The 17625-nt window shown below is 46.8% G+C and overlaps 1 long non-coding RNA gene across 2 annotated transcripts in view; it reads left to right on the forward strand.

The window, feature by feature from the left end:
* Positions 1 to 17625, forward strand: part of LOC140216477 (uncharacterized) — a 33227-nt gene that overhangs the window by 9875 nt on the left and 5727 nt on the right. For both annotated transcript variants that reach the window (XR_011893160.1, XR_011893161.1), the window contains exon 3: positions 14213 to 14293. This is a non-coding gene — a long non-coding RNA (uncharacterized lncRNA). The remainder of the gene's footprint in view (positions 1 to 14212; positions 14294 to 17625) is intronic.

Consider the following 17625-nt stretch of genomic DNA (forward strand, 5'->3'; position numbering starts at 1 on the left):
ATCAAGAAAGCGGGTCCTAACTGTGTTAGTGATACATCGGTTCTTCTTTACGAGGCTGAGCTGAAGTTTCTATCACGCCTACTCTGATAAAACTTTGTACTCCATGTTGCTTTGTACGCATGCGCGGTGTTTTGGAGGGCTATATATGTCGAGTGCTTTCACCCTCATTAAACAGCTGAAGTAGCGCCCGTGGTGTCGTCGTCTTTCTTGTGTGTGTTGTTTTTTGGCGCAAAATCTTTTCAGTATTCAAGATCACCAACTAGGCCAGCAGTTAAGTCTTCTGAAGTACAAGGATTTATCCGCAGCATATTCCAAAGCACAAGGCCAAAACCTATATGCTTACGTGATGCGAAAATTGTTGCCCAAAACAAAGATAGAAAAGTGATGGGTACGTTGTGCTGTAACACGCAAAGTATAAGGAAGAATAACGTAGCGAGAGTGGTTGTAAAGTCCACATACAGATTTTCGTATCGTCAAGAACGGACGTTGTTTGCGTCCATTTATTTCTTCTACATTTGCACTTATATTGGTTTTTGGCGTGTTTCCATTTGTGTTCCTGCGGATCCCGAGCATATATTCGCAACTGCTGTATTGCAAGTGCGGCGGTTAGAGGGACGTCAATCCATTCCCCGCGGGAAATCATAAACAATGTCTAACAGATCGCAGACACGTTTGAAGTAGCTTAAAGGAGGCCTCGTGTAAGCTCTGTCCAAGCATTTAGCAAGGCCGCTTTCAAGGCCGCCTGTTTTACGCAGGGCTCAGAACGGCATTGCTCTGTTCTCGACACTCGTACGTTTTGCCCGGGAGTGGAAGTTTCGGTACATATTTCGATATATGCATATGCCAGTATACCTTTCTCACACCCGATGGCTCAGCCTTCGGCAGTGCAGAAGACGGAGCATACCAGTTACGATTCGGTCTGAAAGGACTTCTCAAATGTCAGAGGCAGGCAGACGCGACAGTAAGCTGATGGGCGTATGTCCGGGCATACGCCACGTGCGACTTCCCGGCAAGCGCCGAACATTTTTCTTTTCACACACCTTTAAAGTGCTGTAATGTTCGCGGATTCACGAAAGCAAGAAGCGATAAGATAGCTGCGTAGTACTTTATTGGGCGGCAGCTAGAATGCTGTCCGGCTGCACCCATGTAGGTGCGCGCTTTGTGTATACCCCTGCTGACGTCACTTTTCGCGTCACTTATCACGCCGGTAAGAAAACAGCGGCGGCTCGTTTCACTTCCTCCACCACAATTTGGAGAGTCAGGATGGCTGGTCCTTGTGTCGCCAACACATGCATCCAACATCTTTGATTCAATCGGCTAGTCGTCCTTCTTATTTATTCATTTGTTTGGTTACTCAATTTACCCTACAGGCTCGAAGGAGCGTTGGGTTGGGGTGGGGGGAGAGTTAAGAAAAATGACAATATTGAAGGCAAAAACGGGAACTCCACAGTAGGAGAAACACATAAATTTATATATTGCAAAAAAAGGAACACTGGTAAACATTGAAAAAAGAAAAATACTGCATCCAGCGTATACAATACAGAACAGAGTCAAAAAACGATACAAAGGTGAATGCAATACAAAGTCGTAAAAGAGTCAAGCGAACATGTGAAGATCCAAATATTCACGAAATTTGACTGGATCTTTTAATTAAACAATATCATTTGGAAGTCTATTCCATAGTGCGATGGCACGCGGTAATTCAGTTATTGAATGACTGTGAGGCCAAAAATTCGCCTTAAACTGAGATGATTATGAAGTCGAGAAGATGTGTGTGAAGGAATTTGAAATGACGAGCCAGTGGTCTACGAGTTATAGTGTTATATATAGCGGCGGGAATGCAAGTCAGGAATGGGAACATCGCGTTTTATTTGGTTAATGCTAGAATGACGACTGTACGTAGAAGTTATAGAGTGGGCAGCACGATTACGAATGGATTCCAATTTATTTATTAGGTATTGATGATGGGGAGACCGTATCGATGAAGCGTACTCCAATTGAGGGCCTAAAAATGTTTTGTAGGCCTGTTGACGGATGGTAGATGGGGAAAGGTGCAGAAGGCGACGTAAAAACCCTAAAGTTCTGTTAGCTTTACGCATACCTGCTCGAGGTGAGAACTCCTGCAAGATTAGTACAACAATAAACGCCAAGATAAACGCCAAATAGAGTCCCGAGGAACTTCAGCGGAACAGATTGCGTAAGGAAACTTAGGATATAGTTTCATACGGGTGAATGAAAGAACAAAGTACTTAGCTGTGTTAAGTGCCATTTGTCAGCGGTCGCACCACTGATTAACTAGGTGAAGGTCATCTTGTAAAGTTAAATGGTCATCATGACAGTTAATTGTTTAGTATATTACGCAATCATCCGCGAAAAGTCGTATGCAAGAGGAAATGTCGCTCGGAAAATGATTGATAAAAATTAGGAAAAGAAGGAAGAGGGCCTACTACCCTACCCTCGGGTACGCCTGACGTTACAATTGATGTGGAGGAGCTAAAATTATTCACAGATACGAACTGTTGCAGATTAGTTGAGAAATTGCGAAGCCAGGATAATGTTAATGAGTCAATCTTGAGAGCAGTTTTTTCAGCGATTAGACGACAGTGAGCAACTCGGTCAACGGTTTTCGCATAGTCGAGAAACACGCAATCAATAATTTTGCTATTATTCATGCCATAATGTAAATTTGACGTAAATTGCAATAGTTGATTGTCACAAGACAACGCTTTCCGAAGCCATGTTGATTTTAAAAGAAAAAGTTATTAGATTCAAGATGATTGGATATATGGGAGGCAATGATGTGCTCTAGAAGCTTGCAAGAAACGCAGGTTAGCGAAATGGGGCTGTGGTTACAATTTCAGTGTCTGTTTCCATCTTTGAATATCGGAATAACTTTGGCTATCTTCCAGTCGTCAGGAAGAAGACCTGTTAATAAAGACTGCTGAAAAATGTACAAAATCTGAAAGTACATAGCTGACATGGTTTTTAGAATTTTGGAACTAATATTGACAATGCCACACGATGTTCATACCTTTAGATTGCGTATTAGTTTTAAAATGCCTTCGACACTAATATTTATAGGGGACATGAAGCGATAATCAAAGTCGGAGACACAGGGAACGGAGGAGGAGTCTTCATTATTGAACCCAGAACAAAAAGAAAACGAATTGAAAGTTGACACACACTCAGTCTCAGGGACAGGAACATTGTCGACGTTATGTAATGTGACAGTATTACTGTCACGATCATAAGAGATAGCTCGCCAAAACTTTCTAGTGTTAGCGTGAAAGAGTGGGCACAGATCAGTGGGAGAATACTTCTTTTTCGCTTCAGATATTGCAAGGCAGTTAAATTTTAAGCAATTTTATATTTAGACCATGACGAGGAACGTTTATCAGAAGCCTATAACGTTTTATTTTTTACTTCTCGTTGATGTAAGCGATTTATTAAACCATGGTTTATGCTTGTCATTAGATATAGTGACTAGTGGCACATATTTATCTAATAGAACTGAGATATTTTTTCCGAATGAATTCCAATTTACTTCAACAGAATTGTTTGTGAATGAGGGAAGGAACATTTTCTGAAAGAAAACCTCAATTTTATTGTTTATTTGTTTGTGATTTGCCTTATTATTTTCCCTGATAAGCTTACGTTCAGCACCAGCAAATTTCAGTGTAATATCAAGTGCGAACTGCAGTAGGTTATGGTCACTAAAGCCGTCAAGCTGCAGGAAAGGGCTTGTGCTATGCGGCTCTGTTGTGAGAATAAGGTCTAATGTATTAGTGCCGCAAGTATGCTGAGAAAGAATATGGGTAGGACTGAACTCTAAACACAGCTCAATGAAATTACCTGAATCAATGCTTCATGAAGACAAGGGAGACCAATTAATATCAGGGAAATAAATATCTACAAATATGTAGGGTTTGTTAGTGGGAAACTGTTCAAGGGCCCTGGAAATAGTATTATGAAGATCAGGCACGAACAGGGGCTCACAGGCAGGTGGGCGATAGCACACGCCCACCAGTAACTTCGCGTATAATGTCGGACAAGCCACACAAATAATCTCAAGAGCAGTGTCAGTGTCAACAACGAAAGAAGGTATAGATTTATTGATGGCCACCAACACGCCGCCACCCTTCTGATGTGAACCATCATGTGGATAAATCGCTTACTGATTAGAAGTAAGATATAACTCGGAGTCACATACATCTGCGCGAAGCCAGGTCTTGGTTAGCAATACAACATCGGACTTGCTATCTTCAAGACATGTTTCAAGCAGGGCATCTTTGGCCAACAGACTGCAGATATTAGTAAATGATACTGAAAGTGAACGTGAAGTTGGTGGCCTCTGGTCTTTAGCACTGCGCGCATCGACAACTAGCTTTCGAGCTGGTACTACGGAATCAGAACAACTGTCGTAAATATAAGTGGTATTATCTGTACGAAGTTTTTCGACATTCAGCCTCTATAGACGATTCCGTTCTCTGGCTAATTGAAGCAATTTCTTACGAGCCCGTCGAGTAGCTAGCGAAAAATCTTCTCTGATAGAGATCACAGTATTTTTTATCTTATGCGCACTAGTGAGAATTTCCTGCTTATCCTTAAAAAACATGAACTTAGCAATTACTAGCCTATATTTATTTGAAGCAAATTTTCCCAGCCTGCGCACACGTTCAAACTAAGAACTAGCAGTTGTGATTTCTAACTTATCCGAGCACAGGCCAATAACTTTTCATACTGTAGTGGACCAGCCCTCTTTACCCTCCTCGGGAATTCCAAAGAACAACAGATTGCACTGTCGAATTCTGTTCTCATCTTCGTCACACCTTGACGCTACTGCTTGAATTGATTGGCAAATTAACCAGTAGCATGGTCAGAGAAGTTGGAAAGTGGGAGGGGGGGCATGTGAAACAAGCTTTGCTTGCAAAGTGACCACTCTCCTTATCAAGCTTATCAGTGACCAAAGTGCAAAGTGCAAAGTGCAAAGTGACTACTCTCCTTATCAAAGTGCTGGTACATGGGTTGTGTTTCCCGACTCGAAACCGGCTTTACACAGCATGCAGTCACTTCTCAGACGTGGAGCTCACGGACAGCTTTTATACGAAATCGGCAAACTTCATCCCGATGTCAAAGAGAAAGGGCATGAAATTAGTTTCCTGTGGCTAACTGGCCATTGCGGGATCAGCGGAAATGATCAAGCAGACAAAGCTGCCCGATAGCCACATCAAGAACAACAGATCGTTCCCATTCCTCTGTCCAAGACAGACGCTGCGAAGCAGCTTCGTTACCTGGCACTCCAGCTCTTTAACAGAGTGGAACAGCCCAAGTATAGGGCACACCAGGTTGTGCGAACTGAACCCTTCGCTACAGCTCCGACCTCCACCCTTGCTTCACCGATGTGAGGCATCGCTTCTATACCGGCTATGGTTGGGAGTGGCCTTCACGAAGGCCTACGCTGCTTTGAATGGAATGAGTAACAGTGCTGCATGCGGCGTTTCCGGCGTGGAAGAGAACATCGAACATTTATTGTGTCATTGTAATTGATTTCAGTCGGAAAGACAAACATTATCTATGAAATTGTGACGACTGTACGATCGACCATTGCCTGTGCAGGTGCTACTTGAAGACCGTCCCCATTGCTCGTTGACCTAAAAGCTATGAAGGCACTGTTGTCTTTCTTGAGGCCGACTGACGTATGTGAACGGCTTTGACCTTCTCAGGCCCTCCGCGTGCGTGCGCGAGTTCACCTTTGTTTCCCTCCCCTTCCTCTCTCTATCCTATCCCTCTATTGCGTCTTTCCCCTCCCCATAGTAGGGTAGCTAACCAAACGCGTTTCCGGTTAACATCCTTGTATTCGCTCTTTATTTGCTCCTTCTCCTTCCTTTTAACTTCACCGCTAGTTATAGAAGGAGCCTCTGTAACTTGTTTATTAATACTTCGAATGGAGGTATCGTGGCTGATTGGGTACTGTGCAGGTTAGTACAGAATTTTTTCGCTGCTCTTACTGTATCTTTGATATTGCTGATGATATTATTCTTCCTATCTTTCACTGCCTACATCTAGGTTTGTTCAATGCCTAGTTTCGTTCCCACTGTTTTCAAGCTGCGTCCATGTTTTACAGCTCCATCAGTCTTTCTCACGTTATAATTTTGAATATCCTTTCTTTTCGCCTTGTTCATTAGTTTTGACAGTTCCGCGAATTCTATCTCATCTCTGGAGTTGTTCATTTTCATTCTTTGTCGTTCCTTTATTAGGTCCTTTGTTACTTGGGAGAGCTTACTTACTTGTTGCCTTGGTGCGTTACCTCCCATTTAAATTTCTACGTCTCAAGCCAGCCTAATCACGTTTTCATTCATTGCTTCTATGCCTTCTTTCTGTGTCTGTTCTAAAGCTGCATATTTGTTTGCAAGTGCCAAGCTGAATTGGTCTGCTTTAGCCTTAGTTCATCTAGGTTCGCTTGTTTCTTTTTTACCAATTTTACTCTTTCTCTCTGCAAATTGAGATGAATCCTAGCCCTCAGCAACCTATGATGACTGAACTTCATCCTACCTATAACTTCTATACCCTGCACCATCCGGGAATCGGGAGAAATCATGAAATCAATTTCATTTCTTCTTTCCCCATTAGGCCTTTTCCAGGTCCCCTTTTTTGTTACAACGCTTCCTGAAGAGGATGTTTATCATTCGCAGCTTATTCCTCTCCACGAATTCTATCAACATCTCTCCTCGATTGTTCCTACAGTCCACGCCACCCTTGCCAATAAGCTTGTTCATCAGTCTTGTTTACCCCACTTCTGCATTGAAGTCGCCGATGGCTACAGGATACCGAGTTAGCACTTTCGCATCGCTAATTCAACATCTTCGAAAAACAGTTCTATTTCTTCATCATTATGACAGGAGATTCGAGGGAAGGTCTGTGCTACCTTTTTTCTATACCTCCTATTCAGCTTTATTACGACTACTCCTACCCTCTCATTAATGCTGTATGATTCGTCAATGTTGTCCACTACCTCCTTATGCATTAGGAATCGTACTCCGAACTGATTCTTATCTGGTAGTCCTATGTAGCAGAGGACGCGACCATTTGTCAGCACTGTATAAGCCTCATCAGTTCTTCTAACCTGAGTAAGTCCCATGATATCCCAAAAAAATGCGTGATAGTTCGTGAGAGAGCGCTGCTAGGCTAACTTCACTCGGGAGGGTTCGGGTGCTAAACGTTGCAAGGGTCGGTTTCCATTGGCGGCTTGTCCGGGTCCAGAGTTTCTTAGCACGCACTGCTGCGTTACAGGTCTCACCGCCGCATTGGTCAGGTGCTCTGCAGCTGCTGGGGACTGAGGGCCCTGCGGTAATTGAATGAGTCTTTTGGGGAGGGAGCGACCGAAGATTGCACCAGGGAGGCCAATTCCTGTTTTGGCGAGGGAGTGTTTTGTTGAAGCTTAGTAGGTCTTCCTGATTTGGTTGTACCTGAATTAATATTCTTACGTAGGAAGACGCCATCGAAAAGCTATATACAAGTATATTTACACGGAAATACGCCGCACTTGGCCAAGAGGCAACAGCCCGCGCTAGCCTCTAATCGTCGTCGTAGTCTTCACACTGCTCGCCTCTTCGTGATCCCAAATACTCTTCCGTAGCACTACCCCGGCGGCAAAAGCGCCGTCCCGGAGCGACTAAAGGCCGGACTCGGAAGCAGTGTAGTAGGCCTTTAGCCTACTGAGGTGCACGACATCACTAGATGCCAAAGTAGAGGACGACGTTGAACTCACAGGAGCGATTTCGTACGTCAGAGACGTCACCTGGCGCCGCACGCGGTAGGGCCCTGTGAATCGCCAAAGGAGCTTCTCTGAAAGTCCGACGTGACGAGATGGCGACCACATGAGCACGAGCCCACCAGGCGAAAACTGTACGTCACGGTGGCGGGCGTTGTACTGACGCTGCTGAGTGGTTTGCGAGGCCGTCAATCGAGCACGGGCAAGCTAGCGTGCATGGAGGGCGAGGGCGATGGCGTCGCGCGCATACTCGCTTGTTGAAATCGCAGTAGGAGGAAGTGCCGTGTCTAGGGGCAAGGCCGGTTCGCAACCGTACAGTAGATAAAATGGAGAAAATCCGGTGGCGTCGTGCCGGGAAGAATTATACGCAAATGTGTTGTACGGAAGGGCAATGTCCCCGTCATGGTGGTCTTTGTAAACGTACTTGGACAGCATATCGGTAAGAGTACGGTTCAACCGCTCTGTCAGGCCATCGGTTTGAGGATGGTACGAGGCAGTCAGTTTGTGTCGAATGGAGCAGGAACGCACAATGTCGGCGTTAACTTTCGAGAGGAAGTTACGACCTCGGTCAGTAAGCAGCTTTCGCGGGGCGCCATGAAGTAAGATAATGTCACGCAAGCAAAAGTCTGCGACGTCAGTGGCGCAACTGGTAGGAAGAGCCCGCGTGATAGCGTATCGGGTAGCGTAATCAGTTGCGACGGCTACCCATTTGTTCCCAGAGGATCACGTGGGGAAGGGAACGAGGAGGTCTAATCCAACACGAAAGAACTGTTCCACAGGTACGGTGATCGGCTGGAGATGACCGGCAGGTAGCACCTGAGGTGTTTTCCGACGCTGTCATGGATCACCGGCAGAAACATAGCGGCGGACGGAGCGAGTGAGAGCAGGAAAATAAAAGCGGTGGCGGACAAGGTCGTACGTGCGGGTTACCCCAAGATGTGCTGCAGTGGGTGCGTCGTGCATCTCAAAGAGCACAGTTTGTCGTAGATGTCTTGGCATGACAAGAAGATCAGAGTCGTCAGTGAGGAAGTTCCTTCGCTACAGAATGCCGCCCTGGAAGACATATTGGCGAACGGATGCGTCGGTAGGTGCAGAGCACAGACGCTCGATGAGTTCTCGCAGAGATAGATCTCAGTACTGCTCATCGGCGATGTTAGCCAAGGCAGACAGAGAAAATGCCGTTGGCGGTACTACTGTCGGCGTCGTCAGGCTCGTCGACCGGGTAGCGAGACAGGCAGGCAGCGTCCTTGTGTAGTCGGCCAGATTTGTAGATGACAGAATACGAATATTCTTGGAGGCGTTAGGCCCAGCGACAAAGTCTTCCTGTAGGATCTTTCAGTGAGCATAACCAGCAAAGCGCGTGACGGTCTGTGACAACGGAAAAGGGTCGGCCATATAAGTATGGTCGCAACTTCGCAACCGCCCAAATTAGGGCCAGACACTCACGCTCAGTGATGGAATAGTTCCGCTTCGCGGGCGAGAGGAGCCTGCTGGCGTAAGCGATAACACCGTCATGGCCGCGCTGGCGCTGTGGCAGTACTGCGCGAATTCCGTGACCGCTGGTATTAGAACGGACTTCGGTAGGCGGAGAAGGATCGAAATGGGCCAGAACGGGAGGTGTTGTGAGAGGGTCGATTACAAGCGAGAATGCAGAGGCCTCGTTATCACCCCACATGAAAAGGGCGTCTAAGTAGACCGGGTCGGGGAAGTAGACCGGGTCGGGGAACTCCAGCGATTGCGACAGTGCCGAGAAATGTGCCCGACTCGACGGCAGTGAAAACAAATGGGCTTGTCGTCAGCAGTACGCCATTCAGATGGGTTGCGGAAACGTGGTAGGTAAGAAGATGCGGGACGGGGCGGAATCGAAGAAGCCGGGTGGGTATCATGGCGAATGGCCGAGCAGATGGTGTGAACACCCATGTTTTCGAACTCCTGCGGACAACTGCGTGGATCAGGGAAACCATGACTGCAGGTGCGTTGCTGGGGCTGGAGTCGAAGGCAGCCGGATAGGCGGCCTTGATCTCACGCCGGACGATCCTGGTAACATCGCCAGTGTTGTTGGGATGATGAGCGTCAGTACACAAAGATGTCGCTGGGGTGTTGAGCAGACGGGCAAACTGCTGGTCGATATGTCGGCTTTTAGCGAGTTCTAGGCGGCGGCACTCTTTTATGACTGCATTCACCGTCGCCACGTTGTTAAAAACGAGCAAGTTGAAGGCGTCATCGGCAATGCCTTTGAGGATGTGGAAAACCTTGTCGGACTCAGTCGTATGTGCGTCAACTCTGCTGCACAGAGCCAAGACGTCGTGAATGTACGTGACATAGGGATCTCTTGACATCTGGACACGACCGGAAAGCGCCTTCTGTGCGGCAATTTGGTGACCGTAGGGGTTGCCGAACAAGTCTCTGAGCTTTTGCTTCAGCGAATCCCAACTGGTGAGCTCATCTTCGTGCGTCCGAAACCAAACTCGAGGTGTGCCACCGAGGTAAAAGACTACATTGGCGAGCATGATAGTAGGGTCCCACCGGTGATTGTGGCTGACGTGTTCATACAGGCTAATCCAGTCCTCGGCGTCTTCCCCATCTTTCCCCGAGAATACGCCAGGATCACGGGGAGCGGGGAGAGTGATGTAGGTCGTCGAAGTGGCACCAGGTGTCGGAGCCGGCGGTGTCGAGTTCTCGCCGGGCGCCATGAAGGAAGGCTCGACGTACCGTCCACTGCGAAGCTCGGTGACAAGGTACAGAGAACGTCCACCTCCACCAGATATGTTACGTAGGAAGACGCAGACGAAAACCTACATACAAGTATATTTACACGGAAATACGCCGCACTTGGCCAAGAGGCAACAACCCGTGCTAGCCTATAGTCGTCGTCGTCGTCTTCACACTACTCGCCTCTTCGTCATCGCAAATACTGTTCCGTAGCAATATGATTGCTGGCGCATGTCGCCGCGTGGACACACACGGAGTTCATATAACATTTGAATGCGCATTGACGAATCGAAGAAAGAAAGTAAAGCAATTGCATTTCGATGTAATTTCACACTTGCAGTTTGTTTCGTAACAAAATAAAAGGAAGCTTTAGATGAACCAGTAGTGCCGTGAAAAGTGCATTTTAATTTTGTGTGTATGCTCTCCAGTACACTCACGAGGTCAAGTAGCCGAAAGAGTGTCAACATCTGGGGTGTCGCAACCAAAGATGGCCTCGGCCCCTCAGTCGGATAAAGGGTCGCTTCTGTGCTGAAGCCTACATCGAAATGGTTGATAACAAACTTCTCCCTCACCTCTTGGATGGCGCCTTTAAGGATGAAGTACCTATCGCAAGTTCTACAGCACGCGGTGTGTAAGGACACCTGCAATAATGTCATAATATGACGCTGCCTTGGCCACCCCAGGGACCAGATGTGAACACACTTGCAAACCTTTCTGGAATCCTAAAATCTAACTATTCAAAAGTGAGCCACGAAAGTGCATCACCCGATGAAGTGTATAATGTAGCGAAAAGGAAATGGGAAACTCTCGAAGGGGACATGGACCTGGTACCCACACTATAGGCGCTTTTGCCTAAGCGCATCGCAGGCGTTGCACAATGGGGAGGGCATTTAAACCTCACTGACGTCACACTTGGCTTTTCCAAAAACTTTTTTTCTCGCGCTGGGGATAAAAACATGTGCTAGAAAAACTTACAACGTCGTGAATAAAGCAACTCGTAGCTTCCTTTTCCAAGGCTAGGCAGGGTAGTTTTCTACTGAACAAAAAGTTTTTTTTTTTTTTTTTACCTTGTGGTGTCTGTCAGTTTGTTCCATTTAAAGCAGGTGCCAGCATTGACAACAGTGAATGCTGCAGAACGCAAAGTGGGAATAAAAAAGATGCAAAATGTTCGTGACGTTTCTATCTGTCATTGTGCGCATTGCAGGCACCCTTCAAAAAATGATGTGTTTCGTCCTGAAAGGAACAATGTGGCAGACGACGCTTACGCAAGCGCTGCTCTGTGCGCCTGAGCGTGCTACTGCCGGTCTTGCAGATTATCGCCGTTGTAAGGCGCTGATACTGTATGCGGTTGACGCACGCGAGATATAGCTGTAATGCGCAAGGCTTAATATTCGTTTATGTTTTACCATTAGTGGGTGATTGTGGTACCGCCGTCTGTTCAATTAAATCAAGTGTGAAATGTCCTTCATGGGAATCTCAATATATAAGAGGTTACAAGCCCGAAGCTTCAGTTTGATTGGTGACCTCGCAGCATTTATGGAGGTGCATATTCCCAGCTTATATAAACGCACGGTCACCAAAAGTGGTCAGTGTTTAAAAAAATGATCTCTTCAATAAGCATACATTTACCCTTGTGGATCATCCAAAGCAAGTGAAGGTTACCCTGGTTTATTTGATCTTTAAAACGTCTTCAATATAATCATAACATATATTTTCTGGAAACAAAAGTTAGCAGTAGTGAAGGTGATTGGATTGCTTATTGGCGGCTCAGGCGCAAATGATAATTGTAATATTTATGTTAACCGGGTGATACGGTACCTGAGTCATCACATTTAAATCACTCCTTATTCTCCTAAACTCCTTCTTTAAAAAGCTTTTGGTCATTCCGAACTGCAATACCGATCATCTGGTTAAAATCCGTTCATTGACAATCTCACTAGTCACATTGAAGGTGTATAAAAGTAGCCGATGTTTTACATTCACTTAGTATACCAGGTTCACAGCGTTTCATCAATGCAATCAGAGTTATTAAGGCGAATGCCTTAAGTGACTCATATCTCCAATGACCTTGAGGAAAGCGTATCATCCTGTCCAATGGTACAAAAACTGTAATCATCAGGAATAGCTCACAGTCCCCTAAGCAAGTCAACATTGCAAGGGCTCATCCCTCTCGCAAGGCGGGGCCTACAAATGCTCAGCAAAGTGAAGCAAACATTGCACACATTTATTCGGATCACGCGTACAACGTACAGAAGCGCGGCGTGTAGTCGAGTAGTACAAAAAAACCATGTGACCTTCTCAATCACTCGTACTCCCGTGAGCAATTGCCCATACACCGGAAGGCTGAGGCTACAAGCGTTCAGCAAAGTTAAGCTAAGCGCGCACAAATTTATTGAAATCATCCATACAACGCAGAACTGCAGTCATTTCAATCCCCTGGTGAGAGGATGCGAGACGGCGCATTACCAAGGGTTGAGCAGGCTTTAGCCTTGACGTGTTAGAGGAGTGTAACGTTCTGCTGAACTTTTTCCCCCATCACTTTCTCCATGCAGACAGATAACACGGCTGAACTTATCTCCCGAGATTTATGACCGCAATACTCAACTTAAGGAACAGTTAATTTCCCATCCTTTATTCATATCATCTCGTACCGACCTTCGCCAGAAATATCTTCTTCTTTATCGTACTATCCAGCAATTTGGTTCTTTCGTTCTTCAAACGTTTACTCATAGCAACTGCTTGCCCACTTCCTTTGTGCCTATTACTAATGCAATAGAAGTTACACAAGCAAGGATAACGTCCTTGTTGGTTGGCTAGCCTTGAAGGCTGGCTAACTTTCGATAGGTGGACCCAGCATCGTCAAAGGCGGCCTCACCATTCTCGGCAAGGCTGCCTTTGCGCTTTCGAACCACTTAGAGAGAATGTTGTGACCTGATATTTGTACTTGCGTTTGTGATCTCTAATGTCTCCATTCCCTGATGTAACGCCCTACCGGCTCCCAAGGTAGTGAAATAAATAAATAATTAAATAAATAAAGAAATTAAAAATACATAAAAATAAATAAATAAGTAGGTACGTGCCATTGCTAGGGTGCCCGAATAGACAAGTTCAACAAGTGTCAATAAGTGAAGAATTCGGGAAGAAAAGCAGCTAACTGTTGAGAAAAAAGTGAAGAAAATAAAATGAAACGAGAGGGTGTCATTGAGAGAGAAGCGTTGACCTTCATAGAACTTAAAGATCAGAAGTAAGGGCATTAAGAAAAAATGAAAGCTTTGCTTATCATGAATTCCCGCGTATGAGGGGGATGCGCTCAATTTTTTTTTCGACTCAACAAATGTAGGGATTGTGGAGAACCCATAGCATCAGGGTCAGCTAGCTAACGTCAGGCAAGAAATTGCGCGACACCTCCATTCCGCAGGGGACGCTCGGCTGGGTTCGTCGTGCCATCAACACGGCTCAGCTCGACGTATCACCTCTCCGATGCCCCGCACCATGCCAATCGCGCCTTGCTGCCGGACGCTCAAGGAAGATCGATAAATTGTAATACCTGCCATTGCTTTTATGCATTCACAAAGTATAGCAACGTCAAATAGAATCACTGGCTTGTTCAAGCGCAAACAGTAGTAGAAACAACATTATTAGGGATAAAATATTTCTCGTGCCACTACTTTATTTTGATGTAAGAAAATTCGTTATAATACTTACAAATTCCCTCTTGCTTTTCAACAGACGGGGTGGGATCTCGAGTGCACTGATGGCAAAGGCAAGGCATACGCAGACGGAATGGGCTGTGTGCTTACATACCGTGGTGTAAGTCTCAATTCTCTCTTTTTTGGCCTAAAAGAGCCAGATTCATGGGTGCGTCTATTTAAAGACTACCTGATGAAAACAGGCCGCGCCGACAACGAGCAGGGACAAGGACAAGCACACTTCAGTCTCCTCTTCTTTCGTTCTTCCTGTATCTTTAGCGTAACACTGCTCCCTTCACAGACCAAGCCAGCTGGGCGAGTAACTGTAACGTCCGCTCGGAGTCACGGGGATGACAGCATTTCAGGCGCGCAACGTGAGCGAGCGGCGTCTTCTTAGATCAGTATTCATTAGAAACGAGACGAGCAATCGAGTAGGTCACATCGCTTAGGCGATTGGTGATGACGAAAGGCCCGATGTAACGAGCCAGAAGCTTCTAGCACAGACCGCGCTTGTGAAGTGGTGTCCAAAGCCATACTATGTCCCCTCTGTCGTACGGTACATTCTTATGGCGTGAATCCTAGCTGATCTTGGAGCGGTCCTGGGATGCCAATGTGCGGTGCTGAGCTATGCGGCGTGCTTCGTCAGCGTGGCAAAGTCTGGGAAAAAGAAGAGTCCGCATGAGGAGTAAAAGCTAGAATGGTGTCAAGCAAGTTGCGGGGTGGTCTGACATAAAGAAATGTATCCGGAAGTTTCATGCTTTGCAGTATTTTAGGCATATGTGATGAAACGCTAGATACCATGCCAATTTTGTGCCTGGAATCGACGTACATCGAAAGCATGTTGGTCAAAGTTATGTTAGTGCGCTCGTTGAGGCCATTTGTCTGTGGGTGCTACGGGGTCGCGTGGCAAAACTGGCAAGCACAGAGACCCAACAGTTCTTCGAATACGTCGACCACGAAATCGCGACCACAATCACTCACAATAACACGAGGGGGTCCATGACGCAGTATAAAAAGGACAGGAGAAGCTTGGAACATGAAGCGCCGTGGCAGTTGGCATCGCTGCGGTTTCAGCATAACGTGTCAGATGGTGGACGCAGACTATAATCTAACGATTGTCGTTTATTGAGCGCGGGAATGGGCCGAGAAGGTCCACTCCAACCATTTCGAAATGCGATGATGGTGGCGCCACGCGGTGAAGCAGTCCGACCGGAACAGTACAGGGCTCTTGAATTGATGGCACTTGTTACAACCAGCCACATACTTTTCTATATACCGTCGCATAGTAGTCCACTAGAATCGCCCCTGAATGCGGGGAATGCGGGAATGTCCTGGCGAAACCTAAGTGCCCAGCGGTCGAGTCGTTGTGCATAGCACGGCACATGTGGGTTCTTAAATTCTTAGGGACCACTAAGAGGAGTTGAGCGCAAGCAGTCGCATAATTATTCTTGTAGAGCAGGCCATCTCGGATGACAAAGCCATTTTTTACCTGTTGGTAGAGCAGCTGAGGCAAAGAGGGCACCTAGGCTGCGGTCGTCACCCTGCTCTTCTCGGAAAGTGGCCAGGTCGGGAAAAAGAGCGCCGTCGATGGCGGCCAGAAACTCATCGAAATTGTCGGCACCACATGCACTTGTTGGTAGAGGGAGTCTCGAAAGACAGTCGCCGTCCACATGGTGTCGGCCAATCTTGTAACGGACTGCAAAGTCAAATTCCTGCAAACGTAGCGCCCATCGAGCAAAGTGGCCAGACGGGTCGCAGAGACCAACCAACATAGTGAATGATCAGTAACGATCGTGAAGCGGCGCCCGTATAGGTATGGGCGGAACTTCTGGACTGCAAAGACGACAGCGAGACACTCTTGCTCAGTGACAGTGTAATTCTGTTCGGCCTTGCTCAACGAACGGCTGGCATAGGCAACGACATGCTCGGCGTCATAAAACGTTGGTTGAGGACGGTAACGAGGCTGATTCCACTCGCGTTGGTGTGCAATTATGCTGTGGCAGAGGGGTAAAAAATGGCGAAGCATGGGTCGGGAAGAGAGCAGGAACTTCAGTTGGCGAAAAAAGGAATCTCAGTCTGCTGTCCAGGTGAAGGGGGTATCCTTGCGCAGCAATGAAGTCAGAGGGTAGGCAGTATCGGCAAAGTTCGGCACAAAACGTCGGAAGTACGATCAAGCGCCCAAGACGCTCCTCAGCTCGCTTTGTGGGTTCGGTTGTTTAATGCCTCTAGCTGCAACGACCTTCTGCACGTCTTGTCGCACCCCCTGCTTGTCCACTAGATGTCCAAGTACGAGCACCTCTCCTTAGCCAAAGTGACATGTTTTCGAGTTGAGGGTGAGGGCAGCTTGTTGAAGGCACGTTAGAACAACGTCCAGTCGATGGTTGTGCTCTGCAAATGTGCGGCCGAAAATGACGACATCGTCTAGATAAGACAAACAAACCTCCCATTTGAGGCCGCGCAGTAACTTTTCCATAAACTTTTCAAATGTTGCAGGCGCGTTGCACAAACCAAATGCTATGACGTTGAATTCGACAAGCCGTATGGGGTCACAAAAGCAGCGTTGTCTTTGTCAGCTGAATGCATGGGTGTGTGCCAGTAGCCCGATCAGAGGTCTAGAGATGAAACATAGGATGTGGAATGAAGACAGTCGATAACGTCATCGATCCGGTGAAGTGGGCACACATCCTTTTTCGCCACAAAATTGAGAAGTCCGTAGTCGACACAAAACCTTTCTTTTTTACGTGGATGACCGGCGTAGCCCAAGGGCTAGATGAATCTTCGACGACGCCCTTGGCTAGCATGTCGTCGACTTGTTGAGTGATGATCTTGCGCTCTGGAGCGGACCCCGTGCCGATCCTGTGGCGAGCTCGCGTAATTGGGACGCGAACCTTGTTAGCGTTCTGTGCGAGATCAAATAATGATGCATGCTTGCTAAGGACGCTGACCAGGGCTTGACGCTTTTCTGAAGACAGTGACTTGTTAATATTTTTTTTTTAAATCGCGAGTCTTCAGGAACACCGTGGTGAGCCCCGTGCTCTCGGGATTTGTGTCACGTGTAATCAGTTAAAGCGTCTATGCCGAGAGAGGTACCTACTTAAACAGAGGCAAGTCGCCTACTGCTGGGTTGTACAAACAGACTGGGAGGCTAAATTTGACATCCACAGTGTAGTTGTTCCGCAGGCTACAGAAGACGCATCGAGGTACGAGCAAACTTTTCTTCACAACCATCGAAGGCACAGGCTCAACAATTGCATCAAATGTATTGGCTTCGACACCGCAAGCAGCAACTCGAGCTCCTGATAAGGAACGTGCCAGTAAGACAGCATCTTTAGTGATTGCGAGAGCTCGTGAAAGAGTAGCATGTTGGTCGGCAAGAAGAGACAGTAAAAGCTCGCCAGTACCGCAGTCAACAGGGGCACCGCACTGTTGTTGGAAATCGAGGCCTAGGTTTAC

This window comes from Dermacentor andersoni, chromosome 3, assembly GCF_023375885.2.
Source record: "Dermacentor andersoni chromosome 3, qqDerAnde1_hic_scaffold, whole genome shotgun sequence".
NCBI lineage: Eukaryota > Metazoa > Arthropoda > Arachnida > Ixodida > Ixodidae > Dermacentor > Dermacentor andersoni.